Below are 24,963 nucleotides of genomic sequence, written 5' to 3'. Positions count from 1 at the left end.
CTCAAGTAGCTGGGACCACAAGTGCACACTACCACACCTGGCTAGTTTTTTCTGTTTTTGTAGAGACAGGGTCTCGCTATGTTGTCCAGGCTGGTGTTGAACTCCTAGGCTCAAGCAGTCCTTCCACCTCAGCCTTTCAAAGTGTTGGGATTACAGGTGTGAGCCACTGTGCCTGGCCTGGCCATGTTTTTTAGAAATGATATGTAGATAATGGACTATATAAATTAGAAACTACACCTTTTCTTTTTTCTTTTCCTTTCCCTTTCCCTTCCCTTTTTTTTTTTTTTTTTTGAGGTGGAGTCTCACTCTGTTGCCCAGGCTGGCGTGCAGTGGTACGATCTCAGCTCACTGCAACCTCTGCTTCCCTGGTTCAAGTGATTCTTCTGCCTCAGCCTCCCGAGTAGCTGGGATTACAGGTGTGCACCACCAAGCCCAGCTAATTTTTGCATTTTTAGTAGAGATGGGGTTTCATCATGTTGGTTGGCCACGCTGGTCTCGAACTCCTGAGCTCAACTGATCCGCCCACCTCAGCCTCCTGAAGTGCCGGGATTATAGGTGTGAGCCACCATGCCTGGCCGCTACATCATGTTCTCTTTTAAAGAGATATTGGGAGAAATATTACAGGAAATCTAGGTCATTGATTGATTCCTATTTTCAGAAGGGACTACTTTGATAACTGTAATTGTTATCAATAATATGAAGTGAATTATTTGGAATTTTACAACATTCCTTGAAAGACTGAGACTCAGTCAGGGTTAGTGAGTCTTGATTAGATAAATGACAGGAAAGTTAAATACTGTTTCTGTTTCCCAAAGATGGATTTAGTTCTTTCATCTGTTTCTCCAGATATTCATTTTTTAAGAAAAATTCTGGTTCGGTTGGCAGTGACATTCAGATTCTGATTGTATGCCTTCTGCATGTTTATTTTTACAACACACTGTGAATTGTAGAAATATGGTGGGACAGTCATATTTCCTTGGCATTGAAACCTTGCATATTCAAGAAAGTCTGTGCTAGGTTTTGCTCATGGAAATGTTATAGTGTTTCACAGTTTACAGACAATTTCCTTTGATAATGTCTGTGAAAGCACAGTGGAGGGCACCACCTGGTCACTCTTTCAACCTGTATCATTCAGGGCCCTGCTAGGGAGCAGATGGCATGTGTATGCCAAGTCCTTTGAGGAGGGCTTGTTAAAGGGACCCTTTGGAAGATGTGGGCAGGTGTAGGGAACACAATCAGGGTGGGTGCTAAAGAAAGACCCAGCAGTGACAGGGAGTTAGTCCTACTCTAAGGAAGGGGCAAGAAAGGCTGACAAGAGCTGTATCCCTTTCTAGAGGGACCCTGTCAGCCTGTAATATCCCTCCAGGGAGACAGAGGGGAATATATATACCTTCCTCACTCTCTGCCTGTCTCCTAAATGTTGGCTGGTGCCTTCCATTAGCCGAACCCAGACAGAAACCAGAGGGCAGCAGAGAGGAGGATGAGGGTGGAAAAAGTAGGTGAATGGTCTGGGAAGGCCAGTTTCAGACTCCCACCCACTTGCCCTCCAGAACAGAGGTTTGCAAGGTTAAGCAGTCAGTCCAGGGTAGAAAGCTTATGGTCTGGTTTTGTGGACAAAGAAAATAAAACTGCATCTACATTGATTAAATTGAAATTGAAATTGGGAATCTTCTACAATACCACATGGCTGCTATCAGTATAATTTGTGGTGGGCCTTAGAGTAACATTAAATATTTTTTTTTTAGTTCCCTTTGGAATGGATTTTGCTTTATGCTTCTTGGGAAATGCGTAGAATGGGAAATGTTATATGTTTATCTGATTAACCAAAAATGTGGGCTTATAGATAGGACAGACAGAAGGGATTCATAGTCTCTCGACATGGAGTTGGATTCCTAAGATAGACATAATTCCTTTGCTTTTAATATTTTATAAAAAATATTTTATTTAAAATGTCAGTACCTGGGAGAAGAGACTAGGAGGAAATTAAGGTTATTAACAGTAATTTTCCTTCAAAGAAGTCAATTTAACGGAATCATTAGCATCACTGAGTAGAAATGAACAAGCTGTATTTCCCCATTTGTTCAGCATGGCAGTAAGATTCTGAAATTTCAGGCTCATTTATTCTCTCGTTTTCTTGGCCCTGTTGTTTGAAAAGGTGAAGTCTGCTCTTTGGTTTGTGTACTTGTCCTGAATGAACAAGCAACGGAACTTAATTAGAATCATAAAATGATACTGCTATAAGGAATATCAGAGTTCATTTCTTCTTACCTCCAAATTGCATGGAGTAAGAAACTGAGATACTGGTTATTAGCAACTACTACTTTGCAAGTTCTCAGAGTTGGTTACTCTGGAAAAGTCGTATCACCTCTCCATCTTGAAGGAATTGCACTAGATTAATTCATTTTTGCTTTTACCCTTATATATTCCTGAAGTCCTTGATTTCAAGGGTTTGGTTGTTCATTATACACTATTTTCATAGATTAGAGGCAGAGCTTCATGAGTACCTCTTTCATTACCTAGCCCTTAAAATGGTATTCTCTGGAGGTCTCTACATTGCTTTTGACTGTGTTCACTCTGTAAACTCTTTCTATATAAGATAACTCATTCACTTCTACCATTTTTTTAACCCCCAATTTACTGAAGACTCCTCTATCACTGACCTCTTGTTGGAGCTCCAGATATATCCTGTTGTCTGCTGGAGATCTTGACATTGAAGTCTATGGGGACTTTCAAATCAAAGTGTACAAAACAGGAGTCCTCAACTTCACTCCAAACTTGTGTCTCCTTCCGGTTTCTAAATCTTCATGAAACAAGCTATCCGTCTGTTGAGTCTACCCCATCAATATCCTTCATTTTTGTTCACTTTTCTCCATTCCTATTGCCGCTAGCCTGAATTTATGTCCGTGTGATTTCCTGTCTTGATTGTTCCAAGAATTTTTTCATTCAGTCTCTCTATACTGTCTCTTTCTCATCTGTGCCTTCATTCGTGTCTTCTGTTGGCTATTCAGTGAACATCAGGTACTTTATCAGTGAGATCTTGCTCTCAGAAGTTTACAGTTTACTGGAGGGGACAAATAGACACTACTTTATAAGTTTACATCTTTGGCCATTGACTCCATTCTCCACACCAGCTAAAGTAATTTGCACAAAACAAATCTTATTATAGCATTACCTCTAAGATACTTCAACAGCTCCCTGTTGCTATCAGGATTAATTTGTCTTCCTAATTTGCCAAATGTAAGCCATCCACGGCCTGACCTCTGTGATGAAGTTTTAACTCCTTTATTTGCATCACCTATACTAGGCTGTGTTGAAATCCAAGAACATAAAGCCTGCTGCACTGTGGACACTGTGGCTTTGCACTATGACTTTGCACTCAACCCCCTTCTTCAACTGGCTGACTCCTACAGGCCTTTAGAGACTCCATGCAGTTACCATCTTCCTATAAAGCCTTCCTTGATTTCCACTCTAGTCCAGGTTGGGTGCCCTACTTTAGTCCTCCTGTTGAATAGTTTGCAAATTTTAGCCACAGCATGACTCTCTTAGGAAATGGAACAATCTGGTGCATATTAGTGACTAAGTTGATGTCTCTTAAATGAATAAATAACTAAATGCCATTACTGCAAAGTCTGCAGATTGGGTAAATCAGGAAAACAATCTGATGATTAAGCAAAAAAAAAAAAAAAAAAAAAGCCAAAGTTTAGTAAACTGAAGACATCTGCTGACCTATTAAAGAAAAAAGTATTTCATGATTATTTATACTGGTCATTGAAAAGTAGCAGAATGATCAATTTGGAAATATGATAAATAATTTGAAAATTCTATATCCATTATTTCTGGTAACAGAAATCCTGATATTGTAATTAGTATACTAGATCCAGAGGAGACATTTCCCTGAAGATAGGTTATCATTTTTTTCCTGATAGGCACATACTCATATTGTTTTTCCTATTTTATGAGTTTGATTTTAATCACGTTATCCTCATTTTTCCTACAGTGTGTAGGAATTAGAAAATAAATTTCTTATTTCAAACATGGTTGGAAATTTAGGAAGAAAATAATTTATTTAATCAGATTATTTTATCAAGTGGGACTCTTAGTAATTTAAAATGCTTTGTATTTATTCTCTTGTAGCATTTTATTTTCAAAATGACCTGCAAATACATCAATGCCAAACAGAGAAAGCAAGAAAGTCATTAATTAATTGAAGGGAAATATTCTGCTGAATATTGTTTTTTAGAGAACATCTTTTATAGTTCTAAAACCAGAAGGGAGCAGTTTATTCATAGTGGTTTGAATCTTGTGAAAAGAGTGTCTTTGACAATCTTCACCAGGCCCCCTTCGCCAAGCATTAATAGGACTTAAGAAATGTCTTCTTCACAATTGGCTTCTTTTTGACTTCACAGATTTCTTTTAGCTTTGTGTTGAAAAGTGCTGTCTAAGTATGTTAATTATTAGATATATCATTATTCAGATTTCAATGCAGACAACATTTAGGAGGATTATAGTTTAGTTATTGCAGCTGTTCAGAAAACACTTCATGATAGCACTTGGAAATACAGATAGAGAATATTTCCTTTTATTTAGAGACTTTTTGGATCTGTGAGGCCCTCTGAGAATCTTAAGCATGGCCCCATTCTGTCCATTTTTCATTCCCTTTGAAAGAGTTTCAAAGAAACTGGTTAAAGTTTCTCCCCATCTGTCATAAGTAGCATAGAAGGATTTCTTGTGCAGCTACCAAAGGGAAATGAGGAAATTTAAAAGTGCAGATGATTTGGGTATTAATACATGTCCTGGCAGTGACTCTGCTAGAATCAGGCTCTCCCAAACCATTTTGTTGTGTGCCAATTTTTATTTTCTCAGCTACAGTATTATAAATATGGCAGACCCACAGGTTTTCCATAAAGATTGATGATCAGGAGGAATCCACTCGTTAATTAAGAGCAGCAGATGCCTTCTGAAAACATTCTGGAAATGTTCTACATTATATTGAACCAAAGTGCTTCCAGCTTTGTTGGAAAGATTAAGGCAATAATTACATGGAAGGTGTGCCTCATTTGTCAACAGGGTTTTTGGTCTAGAATATCGCAAGAGCAATTCCTATCCATTTCCTTCTAGAGGTGACAGCAACCTTCTTATTGCAGAAGGGTTATGGTGTGGGGAACATAAGTGCTTACCAGTAACTGCTTCTTTTCCTCACACAGGATATGAGATACAGGGTATGAGACCCTCAGAGAGGAAGTCTCTTTCTCTACAAACACACACACACACACTCATACACACACACACACACACACACGCACTGCAGGTGCTTGAGCCACACTGTGGAATGGGATACATAAGAAATTGAGCCAGTTCTATGATATTTTTGAGTCTTTACTGGATGGCTTTGCAGTATTTTAAAATGTTGAAACTTACCAGGATTCTTTAAGACCGGGCCCCTAACCCAGCATTTATTAGGCTTAAACAGTGTGCCCTGAGCCTTCAGAATGCAATCCCATTTCATTGTCTCAGCAATTCTGCAGATTAGGTATAATTACCACCATTCGATACTAAGAAAACTGAGTGATCACAGCACTTACTCAGGGTCACATGGTTGATCAGATGTATAGACAGGTTTCAAAATAAGGTTGACCTGACCTGAATCTGTGACCGTACAGGCACAGAGGAAAGGCCATATGAGGACATGGGCCACGGGAGAAGGTAGCTGTTGTCAAGCCAAAGAGAGAGGTCTCAGGAGAAACCATGCTTGCTGGCACTGGCACCTTGATCTTGAACTTCTAGAACTGTGACAAAATAAATTTCTGTTGTTTAAGCTAGCCAGTCTATGGTATTTTGTTATGGCAGTCCTAGAAACCTAATACAGTGGAGGGTTTCTTTTACAGGCAGATGAAAGCAGACCTTGGGATATAAAAACAAAGTATTATGGACCAATATATCAGAATAATAATTTTGGCATTTGAACGCACGTTCCTAATTTCAAAAGGTGATTTTTGTCTTGAGTTGGTTTAGTTTATAGGATATTTGCTTTCACTGAGCTTTCATAAGAGTTAATTTGTTTACAGGCAGAGATGAGATAAATCATGTCTTTCTTTAGCCTGTTTCTTTATTCCTTTTTTTCTATGTGAATTTCACATACTTCTTTAAAGAGTCTTATAATTGAAACATGTCATGTTAAATGAGCTCAAATCTTTTTCCATAATTAGGAACTTGAATCATTGCCTAATTTATAATTTGATAAGTAATGTGTATTTGTTGAATTTTTCTGCTATCAATGTAAGTCCTGGGGTAATTTTCTAAAACAAAATAAAAGTGGTTTTGGCTTTGTTTTCCTAACATATTAACAGTAGTCTAGGAAATATTTTAATTTCTCTTTAGTTGGTGCTTTCTCTTTGTAATTTTTTTTGTGTGGAGGATAAATTATCATAAGACTTTCATTAAGTACATTGTAGTGTTTTGCTTAATTTGGTGCCTGTCAGGAAAAAACCCAACAGCACAATGGAGGTGTTATGAATGAGTTAATTTATTTATTAATTTCAATCTAAATTTTTCACTAATGGAGAAATAAAATATTTGTAGAATTGAAGTTATAAAACAGCGAACATAACTGCTGAATGATTTATATTCGGTACATTCTTTAATATAAAGATTGGCTATAAAGACATCTTGACTATAAAGCATGACATTGATTTGCTTTACATAAAAAAAGAATATTTTAAATTTTCTTCTTCACAATAGTATTACTTGAGTGAGCTTTTTAAACAGTATAGTGCTATTTTATTAGTTAAGTAATGCATACATCTGACTAAGTGTTATATATTGTGTTTAAAATATTATTCAGAACCTAGCATAGCTACAGCATAGAATGGGGTCACATAATAAACATTCTTCTTTATGTATGTGCATGAACTTTCAGTGAGTCACATGAGCTGGTTTGGTCATTTGAGTTTATCTGAATACATTAGTTATGAGCTATTTAGCTCTTTCAAGCAGCATTATTCATTCTCAAATTTTAAATCAGATTTGTACAGTAGCTAGCACATAGTAGGCTTTTAAATGTGTCCTAAAACTAATATGTAAGACGAGGACATGGGCCACAAACTGTTATTTTACTTTCCTTCCTTATTTCGTGGTTTTGTATATCTTATTTTGGATTTGTATGCATTCTGCTGTTTCTAAAATTAGTATCTAAGCAATGCATTTTTTAACATTAATTATCAAGTTTTGTCTTACTCTTAAATTTTGCCTTATATAAGGCAGCATAAGTGGGCATTATCTGCCTTGCTGACACCTACTTTCCTGGGGTGAAATATATTGACCTTGACTGTAACCTTGACATTTAAGATAGTTGACTAGACTCTGAAAAGGGAAAGACCAGCATGATTGTAAATCACGCCTATTTGTATAACATCCTCAATTACATAATACAAATAATCCACAAAATTGCCAAGATACTTGAACATATTATACGGGGATTGGTCTTAACAGCACAGACTTACCCATGGGTATTAGTTCATTTTCTGAAGAATCCTTCACCAAACTGAAAGTTGAGTTTACAGTCCTGAGAATGTGATGCCTCTTTAGTTATTATAACCACAAAACAGTGGAATGGCTGTTTCTTCCTTTGAGCAGAATGATATGTTTAAATTCTTTTTTTGAGGGATGATTTCAAATGTGTTAATTATGTGGCTCAATTTGGATTATAAGAGATGATATAAATTAAATTATCACTGAATTTTTACCCTGCCTACCTCACTCACTTTGACCTTAAGATCTTATGAAGAGTGAGACAAAGCCATCATGATGAGAAAAAGTGATCATCTCAAACTCGTGTATGTAGATGAAAAAGGATATATGTTTCTGTGTGAGGATCCCGTGTGGAAATACCTTTATAAAGTTACTCGCAAGTACAGCATCGGTTTATTAGGAAGGAAATGAACATTTTTTGAAGTGTCTTGTGAAGGTCAGGAACTCCACTAGGGACTCTCCTTTGGGAGGAAGTTTAGCAAAATGGTTGTGAATGTGTATGATGTGCATTGTGGGGTCCTGGCTTTGCTACTGAGAAGCCGAGTGACCTTGGTCAAGTCATTGACCTCCTCCTCCTCATCATCGTTTTTTGTATCTATCCTGTGAGATAGGTGGCAATATCCTCATGCTACAGATAAAGAGACTGAGGCCCATTTAAGTAATTTGTTCAGGTCCACATAACTAGCAAGTTGCAGCGCCTCAGTCTGGAGTCAGACCCTGCTCAGGATTCTACCCTCTTCTACCCCTTCAATGTGGTCTTCCCCTCCTTCCAAGGCAGTCTTTGCCTAGTTACCAAGTTGATAGTTTTGATCAGATAGGTTGGTTGCTTTCATGTTGAATGAACTCAGATTAGGAGCACCGATCATAGGAAAAAGGTTCTGAAAAGGGAATTGGGAGAAGTGACTTATAGCTGGCCATTGCCCTAGCTGATTATGTGTTCTTCAGCAAGTCATTTCACATCACCAGTTTCAGTATACTTAGCTCTCTTAAATGAAGGGCTTAGGCTTGTAGAACTCTTTCTTTTATATTTACCCCTTTATCATCATGAAGTGTTTCTCTTTGTCTCTAGTAATCCTCTGTGTTGAAGTCTATTTTGTCTTATTAATATAGCCAGTTCAACTTTATTTTGCTTACTGTTTGCATGATATAATTTTTTTCATCCTTCCAATCTATTTGTGTGTTTCCATTTAAAATGTGTCTCTTTGTAGAGAGCATATAGTTGATTCTTGCTTTTAAAAAAATCCATTCTGATAATCTTTGCCATATAGATGGAATGTTTAGTCCATTTACATTTAAAGTTGTTGATATAATTATATTATGTGGTTAACATTTTATGAAACATATTACATTTGCACTTTGATTTTTCTATATCTTCTCAGTTTTCTTTCAGACTTTATGGAAAAAAAGTCACAAGACTTATTTTATACTATACATAGGTTGTATACTTAGTATAATTGGTTTGTTGAATGGGCCACACTTAGTAAGACATAAACAGAAAATAGCTTTATTCTCTCCTCTCCTGTACTTTGGATGATATTTTTTGGCAGATCCTATAGCTTTTGAGTCATTTTACTGTATTGGAACAACCTAATTTTCAAATATTAGAAAAATGTAGTACAATGTAAATCAAAACTTCCATTTTTCCATCCAGTTTATAGCTTCTCCCCTTTTCCCATTCTTAGGCTTGAGCCCAGGCTTAGTGATTATCAGTATGGAAGAAAAGGAATTCCTAGTTTAACTCTCCTCTCTTCATCTCCTACCAATGTCTGGCTCCTCCAGAGTTGGCACAGGGGACATAAAAGGGGCCAAGGCATTGCACTTAGCAGGTGCTGTTTGTTTTCAAGGACAGTTCTTTCTCATACACACCCTGATGGATTTTTCTGGAGAGCCCTTGCAGGTCCATTGGCATCATGCCATTAATTTGCTTTGAGCACTGCAATATCAGCTCCTCATATTCCAGTGGAAGATCACTGGAGTGTCTCTGTGTCCTTGTCCAGGCAATCCACTCAGATGGAGGCTTTTCAGGATCATTCAAACTTGACAACCTTCCATAGTATTCACATGGTCCACAGAAAAACTCTCATCTTAACACCATCAGACCCTGAGGGCACAGCCTGCTTCTACTTCTACTGGGACTCTGTTGCCTTGCAGGTGGCATCAGCCAGCCAACCTGATACATATGCTATGGTTTCTGCACTGAAGCAGGCATCCAGGCAGGGAATAGAATATCAGCCTCTGTCATTGCAGATAGACTCAATTTATTATGGCTTTTCTTTTCTTTTCTTTTTCTTTTTTTCTTTTTTTGCCTTTCTTACGAGGTGTTAGAGAGAGAAGGAAAGGGAACTGTTGAATTTTCTTTGAAGAGATTGCTGCAGTGCAATTTTTCTCATACATAGACTCTGGAGGTGACCTTTGGACTGGCTTGGCCATGTGTAGCAAGTCCTATGGACATATACAAGGACCTCATCATATCACCTTTGGCACTGAAACGTTAGCAGAAAATTGAAACATTAATTCCCATTCTCATCATTAGAAGAATTTGGAGATTACTGGCTTAATAGCAGGATGCACAGATAAGTGTTAAACCTTCAGCTACATTTATAATTCGTGAACTGCCACACTCTGTAAGCTTCTCCCTTCATGTAATGAGAAATACTAAGTACCAAATAAATGCTTAATGAATCAAGTCATGGTGATTGCAGGATATTGGTCTCTGGGGAAGGTAAGGGTGACCAGTATAATAAGAGGAATGAGGTTACTAATCTGCAACATTCTTTACTGATTTGGTTAAACAATGGGTCACTTAAGTGGAAAAAAATAGAATTCAAAACTACTGTTAACTTTGTCAAACTAGTTGGTCAGGTTGGCCTAGGTATATAAAACCTGAAACTGGATTGACAGGCACTTCTGCTGGAAATCTCTAAACAGTATAGATCATATAGGTATATTCATAAATGTGTATATATATGTAAATATATGTGTACTTTTATTGAGGAATGTATATATACTTCTGCATATATACACAGACGTATAAATATGTATTTTATAGTACTAATATAACTGTCAGAGAAAGAAATGACATAATGATGTCGTATAACGTATAAAATATAAAAATATACTTGAAGAGTTGGCAAATAATAAATAGCACAGATAAAGGAGAATGGTTTGGAACAAGAAACAGGTAATTTTCCCTAATTTTTGGAGCAGAAATAGATGAATATGAAATGTATGTATCAGTTCATTAGTTAGCTTATTTCATAGTACAAAATAACCTTAAAAGATTTAATGTGGTTTTGTACCAGAATTTATAGGTGACAGTATGATAAGAAGTTATTTTAAAGTTATAAATTTAATTTTGACTAATTATCAATATATTTAAAAACATATTAACGTGTGCTTTACCCTAATTAAAAGGAGATTATATCTCAGTAGTGTCTAAGATTTTTAAAAATAACTTTGTTACTTATAAAAGTAATATGTGATTAATTAAAAAATATTGGAAAATAACTTAAAAGCACAAGGAAGAAGGGAAGAAGGCAAAACTACCTTTAATCTCATTATAATAGGTGGTAACCAAGATAGGCCAGAACAAGAAACACCAGATTGCTTTTTGTTTATTGATACATTTTTTTCCATGAGTGACAAAAATTAGTCTTTTCATGGTAGAACTTCCTTTGATCTATATTTAATTAGCTCATTTAATTTTCTGTTTAAAACCAATAATTTCTTTCATGGCTAGACTTTGTATGTAGGAAGTAGTTCTAAGATTGTGTCCAATGTCATCAGACATCTGCTTAATATAACTCCTAAAACTTTATTTGTAGACCAGATATTTATATAATATTTGGAGCCTTTGTCAGTTGTTAGGAATTACTTTAAGATGTGGAGAAAGAATTAACTGGTGAATAAGGAAGTATTTTCACACTTAATCCTGTTTTTAGTTCTAACCCTGGAATTGCTTATAGCAATTAATGTGGACCTCAATATTTCATTTTCTAAATGGGCAGTGTCAGTATGATGGTGGGGTTAAATGCAAGGGAGATGCTTTTTTCCTCCTTTTCAAGGTATACTTTAAGCAAGGTAAGCATTCATAAAGGAGTCCTAATTTACTAGAAAGCTTGAAGTTTTGGAGCAGAGATTTTCAAAGAAGTTGTATGCAGAGTTCTTTTTGGACTATGGTCTGATAGTGTCTTTGTGAAAGTATCTTCTTCCCATTTCTTTTGTTATGAAACCTGTTTTTTGAAATCATTGGCCTTTGGTGAACATTGAACACTTTGAAAAATAGCTGTATAGGAGAAAAACTGTGTGTTATAGTGTTATTTAATTGAGAATACTATTTGTGTGTGTGTGTGTGTGTGTGTGTGTGTGCCTGTGTCTGTGTCATGGAAAAGTATTGAAATGATAGATTACTGAAACAAAAAGGAGGATTTGTTTATCTTTCCAAAGAGAATCGAGCCATTATTTGGGAAAAGACTCAACATCCTTTTACTAAATCATATTTTTTTCAAATATATGTGTATGGCAAATCTTAAAATAATAGATAATTAACTAATAGAAAGGGGGAGAAAAAAAATGGAAGCATGCTTTGTCACCCGATAACTATCCCAAAATAAGTTTGGCTTCTAACACATTTTTAGTGTTTTTTTTTTTTTTTCTTCAAATGGGTATTAGATAGCTTCCGTGGTAGAAGTGAGGACTTGCAGAATACTCTGTGTTACTAAAAAATCGCTGGAAAAGTTGACCTGAAATGGCAGAGTAAAGAAGCTCATGTTTCAGCTAATACACTGCAGTAACTTTTGCATCTCTGCACGTTCATCACAGACTGTGCATATTGTGTATAAATAATTACCAAATGTTTCGGGGGTGGTGATTCTATTTCTTCTCCATGAGAATTTATAAAGTTGTTATATTCGGCTTCTTTGGAGTCATCACAGTTTATTTCACTGAGATGTTTACTGGATAAATATTTTCACAGAGATTTTCATCAACTTCAAAGAGGTAGTATTTATTCAATGCAAAGTGTTAGGAGCCTATTGCAATATACATTCGATTTTTTTTTTCTTTCAACGGTAGAGTTGTTTCTCTTTTTGGTTCAGACGAATTCATTATTTTAAACTGCTTCAATCAATTCGATATGTTGTATTCATAGACACAGTGGGTTTTATTTGTAAGCCTCCCCAGAGACCAGGGTCCCCAGGGTCTTGGTGCCACATGTTCTGTAACTGTGACAGGAGAGCTGGGATGTTTGTACCATACATGGGAGAGGGCTGATTTCTGAGAGAAACTAATGCTGTTGACTCATAGGTTTCTTTTTATCATTTCTAGGTCATGCAAGTACACGGTAGCTTTTAAAATAACACATGCCATAGGTGTGTAGAGCCTTTGTAAGTCTTTACAGCTGTAAAATGAGCTAGAGAAAGTCACTATCTGGGTTTTGTGGAACCACATCTGGTTTATGATATGGGCACATAGTAATTGTGCTTGAGGTTACGATGGAGCCTCACCTTGCTTAGTTTTTGGCCGCAGACTGAAGGTCCCTTTGAATGTTCCCTCAGCTAATGTAGGTATGCAGTTTATAAATAATATTTTCATAAGGACAAAAGTGAGAAGCAGCATTGTATAGCAGAAACGTGAGAGCTGACCTTCCTAGGTTCTGACCTTCCTAGGTTTGAATATCCAGTCTGTCTTTTGCTAGAAATGTGACCTCAGGTGAGCTCCAAATCTCCCTCTGAACTTGTCCTCATGTGAAAGAGGAGAGACTCGTGCCTAACTGGGGAGCGGTGAAGACTGCATGAAATACCAGATGCAAAGTGCCTAACACCTCACCTGGTTTATACAATAATAGCTACCTCTTAGTTGTAGTTCTGTTCTTTTCTTTCTACAGACATTTGACCATTAAATACACAATTCGACTCATTATTATATTTCTAGATTTTTGTTTCTTTTTGAGGACTGCATGCTTTTCATAAAGTCTCTCGGAAAAGTAATCTCTATATAGTTTTGCTTCTTCATTCATTCAGCATTTGTCAATACTTGTTACAGGCTTGCTTCCTGAGGTCTAGGAGTTTATGTTTATCAAGAGAGATCCACAGATAACAGAAGTTACTGTAGAATTTTAAGTTCCACAGAAGGTGCATTTCTGAGGCCCTATAAAGCAGAGTAGCAGCATTTGAATCAGGTCAGCTCTTCAGCCCTCAAGAGGTATGTTCATGTTCTTGTTTTCTGTTTTTTAGTGATGTTCCATTTCTGGTGTTTAATCTAGCCATGCCCCTAAATATTTACTTTTCTTTGTGAGACAGGTTAAGACTGCCTTAACTTAGAAGATTCTTCATGTCTTTGGTCGTTGGAATAGCATTGCTGTCTTTTTTGTCACCATTCTCTTTTGCATTGTTATCATTCTCTTTTGCATTGTTAATATCAGAATGTAATGGTCCTTAGAAAAGCACAGTGTGGCTTGGTAGAGTGATGTGCCTTGTTGTTTCTGATGTTTTTTTGATTCTCCCTGAAGCCTGCTGGTGAGCCTGTTTGGGTGAGACATCCTCAGTGTTGACAAGTGGAAACTGTTGATGAGGTTTCCACTGCAATGGTGATGTATCTGTTACTGAATAGTTATAGGGTGCATCGCGGTTAGTTAAAATAGGAGCAGCTTCTGAGGATACAGAAGGGGGAAAATAAGTTATTGCTGGTGTATATTAGAATATTTTTGGCTGCGAGTGATAGAAAACAGCAGCCTAAACTTATGAAGTTTAAGAGAAATGCAGGCTTAGGAATCTAAGCATTTGGGGCAGATGTGGCATCTCAGCAGTGCCATCAGGAAATGAGGTTCCTTCTTTCTCTCCACTCCTTATCATTTAGCATTTGTCTTCATAGGTGTGAGATGGCTCTGCACCACCCAGGAGCTATTTTCAGGAATGAGGGATTGGGACTTGTTTACATCATGAGAATGAACTTTCTCAGAGCTCTCTCTCCTGTATCTCATTGGTCAAAACTGTGTCATGTGGCTATCCCTAGCTGCCTTAGTATCTGGGAAAGCAAATCATTTTAGTGTAGTATATTGACTCCTAACGCTATAAATGTTGGCTAAACAAATAGCTAGAGCCACCGTACCTGGGAATTTTGTTTTTGTCACATCTACTAGCTTAGTTTTAGATTTTATGATTTGGTAAGTATTAGATGCTACTTCATTCATTCACTTATTTGACACGTATTTATTAAATACATAAGGCCTTAGTATATACCATTGCAAATTTAATAAAACTAGTCCTCATATTGTGGCTGCATGAATGTAAAATATCTAAGTATGGATGTGAGCTAATGGATGTTTCTCTTAGCTCATGTAGTAAATGGCTAGAACTGTGATTTTCAAATTGAAAACAACTGAATTTTGTTTAGCTGACCTCCGTCATGTAACTCGTTCATAATTATTACCCCTACCCTCCCTCCTCTGACCCTCAGTCCTTTTACCGATAAATTTGGAAGCCTGCCTCCTGAGGCTGAGTTGTTCTGGTTTTCCCATAATACTCCCTTTTCCAGCTTTTATATGCTTATCCATTAAGTCAGACAAATTTCCCTTTCAGAGTTTGGCATTGTTTCTTTATTGGAAAGGAAACAGATTGTTTTAGGCCAGGAAAGCTTGCAAAAGAAAATAGAAGACCATGAACTATGTTTTTTATTTTCTTGTTTTTAATCATCACATCTCACGTTAGGATTCAGTGTTGGGTCTCGGTGTGTTTTCTGTTCAGAGAGAATGTGAGGTTCTTCTTGCACCTGGTTTATCTTTGATGTGGGCTTGGCACAGCTTTACACATGGTCTTCCCCCAAACCATGACATAAATCCTGCTTTTTATTTTATGTCTAGGGTCAGGTTTCCGGTAGTGGTGTCTAGCGGGGTCAGGAAGTCAAATTCCTAGGCTGTGAGGATGATTTTACTTGTGTGTGACTTTCCCTGCTTGTTGTGAAAGCTCAGCTTTAGCGTCATATGGCCCCTTTTTGGCTCTTTCAAATTTTAGTCAAATTGAGTGGTATAATCCATAAAGTGCCCATCTTTTGGCTGTTTCGCAGTGACAGATCACTCAGCTAGGATAAGCAGGTAGCAAATCTGATAACTTATATGTGTGGCCCCAAATCTTTGCGACAAATAAAGGATTTTTAAAAAAATTGTTCCCTCTTGGATCTTGGAATTAGGAAGATTTTTGTTGATGAAACATCACATTGATACTAATGATATGTTATTCATTTCTCTGATTACCTTAATCAAAGGTGTATTTATCTACCTACAATTTCTGACAAGCATGAGATAACCAGTGTTCCTATGTTGATGTTACTTAATTCAAAGCAGGATACCTAAAATAAAGAAAAAAAACAGAAGATTTATTGCAGCTAAATATATATGTGTTATTTGGCTTTGGAATATTGAAATAAATATTCAAAGCCATTTTTATTATTTTTTTAAACCATACCCGTAAGCTTTTCATTTTTCCTAGTGTGATATTTGATTTTTAAAATTTTTGCCTAAAATATTTCTTTTTTTGTGTGTGCGTAAGAGAGTATTTGAAAAACAGAAAGGTTGTGATATTTATGATCTGTGCATTTCTCTCTGTATTTTCATAAATAATTTCCATCGAATGAACATTTTAAAAACTTTTTATTATGGAACACTTTGAATATACATAAAAGTACAGTGAATATCAAAGTGAACCTTCATATATCCATCATTACACTATAACAAACTCATAGCCAGTTTCGTTTCATCCATTATTCCTCCCCATCAGTGACCCCAACTGGATTGTTTTGAAACAAATCCATATTTGAAGCAAAAATAGATATATTATTTCTGGTTGGTCAGTTATGAACTGAAGATCTGTAAGTGGCCCCACCCCAGTTGTTACTAGGTCATAGATTATGATTTGCCTTAGCATACGTGCAGTGACCCATGTGTCCATATTGATCATTGATCCATCGTGGCTTTCTTAGCTATCTTGGCTTTCTTTTGTTAGCAGAGCTTACCTGCAACTGTAGTTTCAGAAAATAGAAAAGGCAGCTGTTACCGTCACTATACTGTATTGGCAGTGAAGGGGACCAAAGTAATGCTGGCTGACATATGAAGTGGTGAAGAGCAAGAGAGGAAAGGCCCCAGATGCTGGCTTACACTGGGGAGTCCACCTGGGGCATTGGCGTTGCTTTGAAGGAAAGAGGTTCTGCAGCTAGCTAAGCTTGGCCACAAAGAATGGGACTCACCTTGGCTATTTGCAGACATGGAGGTGGTTGCACGGTTCACGATCCTTTCCATAGGACGTTGTGAGAATTTCCTATTTAAAGTTTAAAAAGGACTTTTATTCTGAAGTGAAGCAAACACAAGCTAATGGAGGAGTTCTCATTTGGGGAGAGGGACTCCTCTGGACTGTGGTCTCCTTGAATTTATGCATTGGCAGTAATTTCAAATCTTTGGAGCTCTTTTGGGTCAGAATCCTGGTCATTGTTTCTGAATCTATATATCATTATCCTTAATGGAAGTTAAATTACAGATGGAAGCAAATGTACGTCATGGTCAGAGTCAGAATTACATTCTTGTGAACTTTATCCTATTGGTCATTTTAATTAGATTTGACTGGAAACGATTTATAGTAGTGGATGATTGACTTATATTAAACAAAACCATTTACTTTCTTATTTTGGCTTGAATATGTAAAGCGAAAATAATTTATGTTAATAAGTGATTTTGAAAAGTCATATTTAGTATTTATTAGTGACTAGTAGGTTTCTGTGTCAATTGTTTATTGAAAGTAATACATGTAAAATAAAATCAGAGGTATCCTGTTTTTATTTGCATTTTTATATAGTTTTTTGTAATCTAAAAGTCTTAGCTAAGAAAAATCGAGCTCATAAATATAGTTTATTGGCTTGGACAATAAAAAATCAATAGAAAGAGGTAGCAGCTTATAGTTCTGTTACCTTGTGTTACCTGCACAGCCCACCACAACCTTTTGACCTCATTTTCCCACTGGAAAAGCAGAAACAAGAGTGGAGTTTTATGTATTTCCTTCTTTGTTTATACATTTATTTTATAGAATTAAACAGAATGTTTGAAAATATGTCATTGGGATAGATGTGAAGTAAATACTTTAATTCTAGTTTTGAGCAATTTTCATTTATTTTTGTCCATTTTCCATTTTATTTTATCCATTTTGTTCTTTAAAAAGCAAATCATTGGAATTAAAATCTGTAAAATGTTTTATGTAGATAGAAATGAAGAAATATTTCAAGTCTAATTTAAATATTTCCATTTGTTTAATATTACAAATGAAACACAACATGATAAGATTATAGGCTGGTTTTAAAAATTCACATTTGCTATTTATTGTTACTAGTAGATAATTTTTCTTCTATTTTTTTCTTCACAGGAAAAGAAGGTTTCTCTCTGATACAGAATCCTGAAATGTGATCTCCCTTAAAAAGGTAGGTGTATGTGCTTTTTAATTTGTGACTTAAAAAATTTTTTATCTTGAATAAATTACAACCCAGATGATTTAATTGAGAAGCAGTTTTTTTATGCCACTAACACGTGCCATTGCGAATTGAATTAAAACCTCAGATTCATCTTTCTAAATTCAATATTTAAGTTTGCCAGTCTTTTAAAAGAATGACTATTTTGGGACGATAGTTGATGTCTACAGCAGTCAATGTATGTGATGTATAATAAGTGAGTGCTTCTCAGCAGATCCATTTTTTATTGCAATAAATTTATTTCAGCTCCTCTTGATGAAATGTGTTCCTGTCTTTTTCAGTGGGTGACATCTTTCTAGGAAACCCAGAGAGTTTGGAAGTGTAAAATGGTCTGTGGCCAGTAAAAAATGTGATATCTTTCATTTTGTAGTGTGAGATTTCTTTTTCAGAGTGTGGATTGTGATTTGCTTGATACTTTGTCAGCTGTAATAAGGTTGGGGGCATTCTTGGGTATATGGTATCTTTTTGTAATCCATACAGAGCCTGCAAGAGGTTTCCACATTTCATGGAGTGAACTCATACTAGCCTAGGAGCCACTTTGGCTTTCTTTTTTTTTCTTTTCTGAGGCAGAGTCTCGCTTTGTCACCCAGTCTGGAATGCAGTGGTGTGATCTTGGCTCACTGCAACCTCTGCCTCTTGGGTTCAAGGGATTCTCCTGCCTTAGCCTCCTGAGTAGGTGGAACTATAGGTGCCTGCCACCACGCTCAGCTAATTTTTGTATTTCTAATAGAGATGGGATTTCGCCATGTTGGCCAGGCTAATCTCGAACTCCTGATCTCAAGTGATTTGCCTACCCTGGCCTCCCAAAGTGCTGGGATTACAGGCATGAGCCACAGTACTTGGCCTTTTTTTTTTTTTTTTTGGTTTTTGTCTCATACTCTTTATTCTGAAATACAGACTGGCTCTCCTGTTCTGAAAGGTGTAGTTGGGGACTTGGTTCTGATGAGAGCCATGCGTTCAGGGGAATGCCTGTGGAGACTGGGAAACCGCTAAGCATGAGTGGTGGGTCCCATGGGGCTGTCACCCCAAGCCACAGGACTGCCTCAGAGATTTGGGGGGTGTTTTAAGGTCACAGTGGTCAAATCTGACCTCGTGCCATTATCCTTTCATGTTATCCTCCAGTTTGCTCTCAGACTGTAAGATTTCAGCTCTTAGATCATTTCTGGGCTGAGAAGTTAGTCTGTAGAAACAGTTTGTCCTGATTTCATTATAATAACAAATTTGTGATGCTGATGGTGTCTTTCTTCATTTTTCTGCAACCTCACAAGAGTGACCATTCACCTCCAGCTTTTAATTACCTATCCAGCTAGCTCCCGGCCATCTCTGCCCTGGGAATGGCTTGGTTCTCCTCTGACCGAGCTCACCAAGCAGTTGCTCACATGTTACTTATAAAACACCCACCTCTAGATAGCAAAAAGCGAAGATTATGGTCCATATTAGATCACTGGAAATCTAGTGTGGAGAACAAACATACATTGATTTCCAAATTGAAAATAGAGGAGTTGAAGCGGAGTTGTAATGTTTGGCCCATTTAAGATAAATTGAACCACTCGTGTACATTCGACATTTGGACATAAACCCTATAAGAGTGTGCTACCAGAGTGAACTTATAGAGACCAGAGAGATTGTTGAGAATTCGCTTCAAAATTAGAGTTCAAAAACCTGCTGTATGTGATTAATTGCAGTGAATTGACTGTATAATAGTTAAATAAATGTTTGCTCTTTTTTCTCAGATTATTTCTTCAAAAATTGGCTTCAAAGATGACACAGAGAAACATGAGTTAATCAAAGACAGAGAGCGAGGATGATTTTTGATAGAATGATGACTGCAAAAGAGCTGATAAGTGTGATATAAATGTTGAGTTGTGAAAATACACTTTTAGGAAATCCAAATTGTTAAACCTTGATCATCTTTGAATGATAATTGGACTTAACTGCAGCATAAATCATCTGTATCATGTATCTGCACTAGCAGATATATATAGAAAAAATCTGACTTTCAACTACTAGGAAAGTTGCTTTTTCACATTTATCCAACATTAATCCAAAATCCCTCTTGGGAATAAAAACTCACATATTTGCAAGGTAGCCAGACAGTTAGGAGCCAGTCTTGAAAAGGCTTCTCAACTGTGTGGATGACAGAGCCCAGGAGGCTGTTGAGTATTGTAGAAGTCCTGGAGTATGTGGCAATTAATTCCAAGGATGTCTCATGTATTAAATAAATAGTCTTTTATTTATATATATATATATATATATGTGTGTGTGTGTGTGTGTGTGTGTGTGTGTGTGTGTGTGTGTGTATATGACTATTTTAAAACTCTATTGCTCCTGCTATAAGGAAATGTATATGAATATGAAATGTTACTGAATTAAGGGGAGCTTTTTTATTATAATGTATTTTCTTAATCAACAGAAATTAAAGCTACTTTATACTACTACCATTTATACTACTTTTATAAATGGCTAACAATTCATTTTGACACTAAACATGGGTTCTCATAATCAAAGAAATTGAAAATTGTTGCTCTAGAACCTGGGGAAGGTATCTGAATCATGTTAAGATTGGATCCATGATTCGAGCAAGACAGGGCCAGAAGGTTTTTAAACAGTCAGAAGAAAGAAATACTCAGACGTTTATTTTATTAGATATTAGATTAGGTTACTGGGGCAATGGAGGAACTTTCTTCTAAAAACGTTTAAACAGTCCATTTTTGTTGTATGCTAGACTGGTTAGATGTATTCTTCAGTATGAAAGCCAGTAGCTACATGTGGTCATTTAAATTTAACCACATTTAGTTATTTTAATTAAGAAAATTAAAAATTGAGTTCATGATTTACACCAGTCACAATTTACATGCTCATTAGCTACATGTGGCTAGAGGGCAGCACATAGAACATTCTCATCATCACAGAAAGTTTTTTTTTTTTTTTTTTTTGGACAGTGCTGGGGACAATTGTCATCACTAGGACTGCTCTATGCCACTAGTAGTGCCACCACCACAAAGCTATTCCTAGGGGCTTTGCCCTGGGGTCCTGGCATTGAATGGAGAAGACAAACCCTGGTTTGCCCTGTAAATCCTGGGAGATTTTTATGGACAGTAGTCCTTAGTGAATGCGTGGAAAAGAAAATTGTTTCCCCATAATCTTCCAGCTCCCCTCCCTTTCGTTATGGCCTATATCCCCTGACAAGCAGCAGGGGTCCATGTGTCAGTTTGAGTTAACATTTATTGTGTGTACAGTAGACATTTATCCCCATTTGGGCTACCTGACATCTGAATCCTTTTCCTGAATTTGGGGGCATTCCTTATTGTGTGAAGCTGAGTGGATAAAAGTGCTGTTTCTTTTAACTTCCCAAGCAGAAATGCCCACTTTTGTGTTTTTCTTGATGTCTGCCAGCAAGTAGGCACACTCATGGGACTTCAGGTTTGTCACATCTGGGACTGGGGCTCTGGAGAGGTGGCTTAGAGAGGCAGTGGTTTGGAATTCTGCCCATCACTGGTGCACGCAGCACCATGGTGGCAGGTCCAGAGCCACCTGTGGTGACCAGCACCATAAGTGCAGTAGGTGAAACAGAGTCATTTACTGGGAACAAAAGCAATACTAATGGAAACAGCCTTCCCATGAGTGTAAGGAGCCAGACTAGTCTCCTCTGTTCTAATGGACATCCTCCTTACATGGAATAATAACAGAACAATTTAATTTTATTTGTTATTATTAATTCTTTTTTAGAGACAGGGTCTTGCTCTGTTGCCCAGGCTGAAGTGCAGTGGCATGACTGTAGCTCAGTGTAACCTCGAACCTCATAACAGGAAAATTAAAAAAAAAATCAAAAGAAACCACTTAGGTGTAACACAAGGAAGATATGCTGACTTGTTTAATGGAAAGGAATATACTTTAATGGAAGAATACATATATCAGAATATCAAACGTCCCACATGGGTTTAGTAATTGAGCGACTCAATTTTTTTGTTTTTGATAGAGAATTGTGTTTATAATTCTGTTTCTTATATGCATAATATAATCAAAACTGTTGTCTGTGAATAATCACTCTTTTTCTGATTCCTACTGGCTAGGCTGATATGCCTGTTTTATTGCTTTTCCAGAACAGATAGACTCACATATTGTTGCACGTTATGTTTTGAGTTCTTAAGCATATTGTCTCTTCCTCCTGTGCACTGATTCCCACTTCCGTGCACACAGCAGCTGTGTGACCATCTGCATCATCTCAGCAGTGCCACAGCTTCCTCCGTAGAATGCTACGGTGTGTCGCCCATTGAGGGATTCTTCATCCCAAGCGTGATTTTTATGTGGGTAGGCTGCCCACCTGTGAAGTGAAGTTTCTGGTGGCTCATTTCTTCATATTTCATGATAATTGGTCAGAGGCTTGCCTGGCAGTGGAACCATCACCCCAGGGACAGAGGTTGCCTGCTGTCCATCATAACTTATGCTCAGCCCTCAATAGAAAAGAAGTATTGTGTGAAGCAGCCGCCTAACCAGAGAGACTGGTGAAGCAGCCTCCAGTTGTGTGTAGGTGAGCTACACAACTTGTTCTTACCAACACAATGTGAACAGTCAGTAGGGCAAATCTGGGACAAGGCTTTGAACCCCAGGCTCTATCGTGCTCTTTCCTGTGGTTGGATGCAGATGACTAGGAGGCCTGAGGGGATGGTGAGAGACGGGATTAAGTGAACCTGAGTCTAAATCATTGCATTATGGATGGCTCCTCACTATTCCTGTTCAGGAATCCATATGTTCCTGAACAGAAAATCTTTAATAGTCATATTTGCAGTCTTTCTCAGTAACAAACTCTATACAATGAAAGATAGAGTATAAATTATGTGAGCAAGAGAGAGAAATAAACTTCTATTATGTTAACTCTTTATATATTATCAGATTTGTTCATTGCAGAAGCTGACATTACCGTTGTATATCCTCATTCAGCCACATAAATCTCATCATTTCTTTTTATCAGGTATTAGCTGACATTTTTTCATTTTTCAGTTGCCCATTATGTGGAATCATCTTCTTGCATTGAGTAGTAGCATGGCTTATACATGAATGTGATTATGGCCTATATACATTTCCTACATATTGCCTAGTTTTGCTTACAGATTGGTCTAAGAGTTAGAGGAGAGCTTCGTGCCTCATTGTAAAAACAATTTGCCAGTTTTGTAAATCAGCATTTTTTTTTTTTTTTTTTTTGAGATGGAGTTTTGCTTTGTCGCCCAGGTTGGAGTGAAGTGGCACGATCTTGGCTCACTGCAACCTCTGCTCCATAGGTTCAAGTGATTCTCCTGCCTCAGCCTCCCATGTAGCTGGGATTATAGGTGCCTGCCACTATGCCCAGCTAATTTTTGTATTTTCAGTAGAGACAGGGTTTCACCATGTTTGCCAGGCTGGTCTCGAACTCCTGACCTCAGGTGATCTGCCCGCCTCAGCCTCCCCAATTGCTAGGATTACAGGCATGAGCCACTGCACCTGACTGTAAATCAGCAATTTTGATTGAGTTTTTAATCCTTTCGGATCACTGCAAAGATTGTGGTAACTCAGAATTCAAGTTCAGTGACTAATTTTGCTTCATAAATGTATAAAAAATCATTGATGGCCTTATTAGAAAACATTTCCCAGGCTTAATAGTTTTATATAGGCAACAGAGGCATCCAATGAAGATGGAAAGAGGGAAACAATTATACAAAATCATCTTAGATTATGACAGAAGGAGAAAGCATTTGATACTCATTTAAAAGCAGCAAATATGGTGATTCGAGATATACATTTTGGTTTTGGTTTGACATGTAAATTATTGCTTGGCAGAGATGAAGAATTAGGGATTTAATGTTTTTGCTTTTTAGTTTACTGTGTATTAACTAATAACATTTTCTTCTTCTACAATATGGAAATAGCAACTGTATACCTGTAAGGTTATTAATGGAGGTTTTGTGCATACTGATATATTTAAAATGTTTTTAGTCCTTTAGGGGAAAAGTGCTTAATAAACATAAATAACTACTTATGTTAACAGTTTATTTCTGTTGACTTAATATACCTTCTTTTTCCTCTTAATAATGCCAGAGCGTATTTGGGGGGCTATAGCTTGGACAAAAATAAGACATTATTAATATCAGCACTTTGTAACCTGAGACAGATGATATAATCTCTCCTGCTGTATTCTCTGGGGTTTAAAGGTGCTATTCAGCAAGATTATTATGAACACCAAAAAAATTTGCGTAAAATAGCTGCATGGCTGTCACTTCCACATAAGCTATGAAGGTGATGATGATAATTAAGTCTAGGACTTGTAGGAACCACATATACTCACTCCTACTACCTTTGTTCTTCTTCATGTCTACTCTGCCATTGTACATATTAACACATTGGCATATACTCTGTGCTTAGTATGGAGTGCTTCTCAAACCTTTTGGTCTAAGACCCTTCTATACTCTTAAGAATTGTTCAGAGTTCTAAACAGCTTTTTAACATGCAGCTTATATTGTAGCTATTTGCTATATTAAAATGTAAAATGGGGACATTTAGAAATACTTATTTTGGGTAACAATAATAAACCCATTACATGTTAATGTAAGTAAGAATTTTTTTAAATGAAGAAATACTGTATTTTTCCAAACAATATATGTTCGGTAAGAAGAGTGGCACCATTTAATATTTTTGCAAATCTCTTAAAGTCTTGCTTAATAAAAGATATGCGAATTCTCTTATTTGCTTCTGTAGTTTATTGAGATACTGAACATGATAAAGGCTCTGGAAAACTCTTCCAGAGAGTGAGAGTAATAAAAGGAAAATAATTTATTAGTATCATTATGGAAATAATTTTGATCTTTTGGAACCCCGAACTTGTCTTGAGCACACAGTTTGAGAGTGATTGGTCTACGTTAAATCCCCAAAGCCTATCTTTAGAGTATTTCCAGTTTTGTC

The 24,963-nt window shown here is 36.8% G+C and overlaps 1 protein-coding gene across 33 annotated transcripts in view; it reads left to right on the top strand.

The window, feature by feature from the left end:
• Nucleotides 1–24,963, top strand: part of PLCB4 (phospholipase C beta 4) — a 409,930-nt gene that overhangs the window by 9,397 nt on the left and 375,570 nt on the right. For all 33 annotated transcript variants that reach the window (XM_074004800.1, XM_074004802.1, XM_074004805.1 and 30 more), the window contains exon 2: nt 17,928–17,982. The gene's annotated coding sequence lies outside the window, so the exon portion shown is untranslated. The remainder of the gene's footprint in view (nt 1–17,927; nt 17,983–24,963) is intronic.

The sequence above is a fragment of the Macaca fascicularis genome, chromosome 10 (genome assembly GCF_037993035.2).
Source record: "Macaca fascicularis isolate 582-1 chromosome 10, T2T-MFA8v1.1".
Classification (NCBI taxonomy): domain Eukaryota; kingdom Metazoa; phylum Chordata; class Mammalia; order Primates; family Cercopithecidae; genus Macaca; species Macaca fascicularis.
Note: the sequence above shows the minus strand (reverse complement) of the source record. Positions and strands in the feature narration are given on the sequence as shown.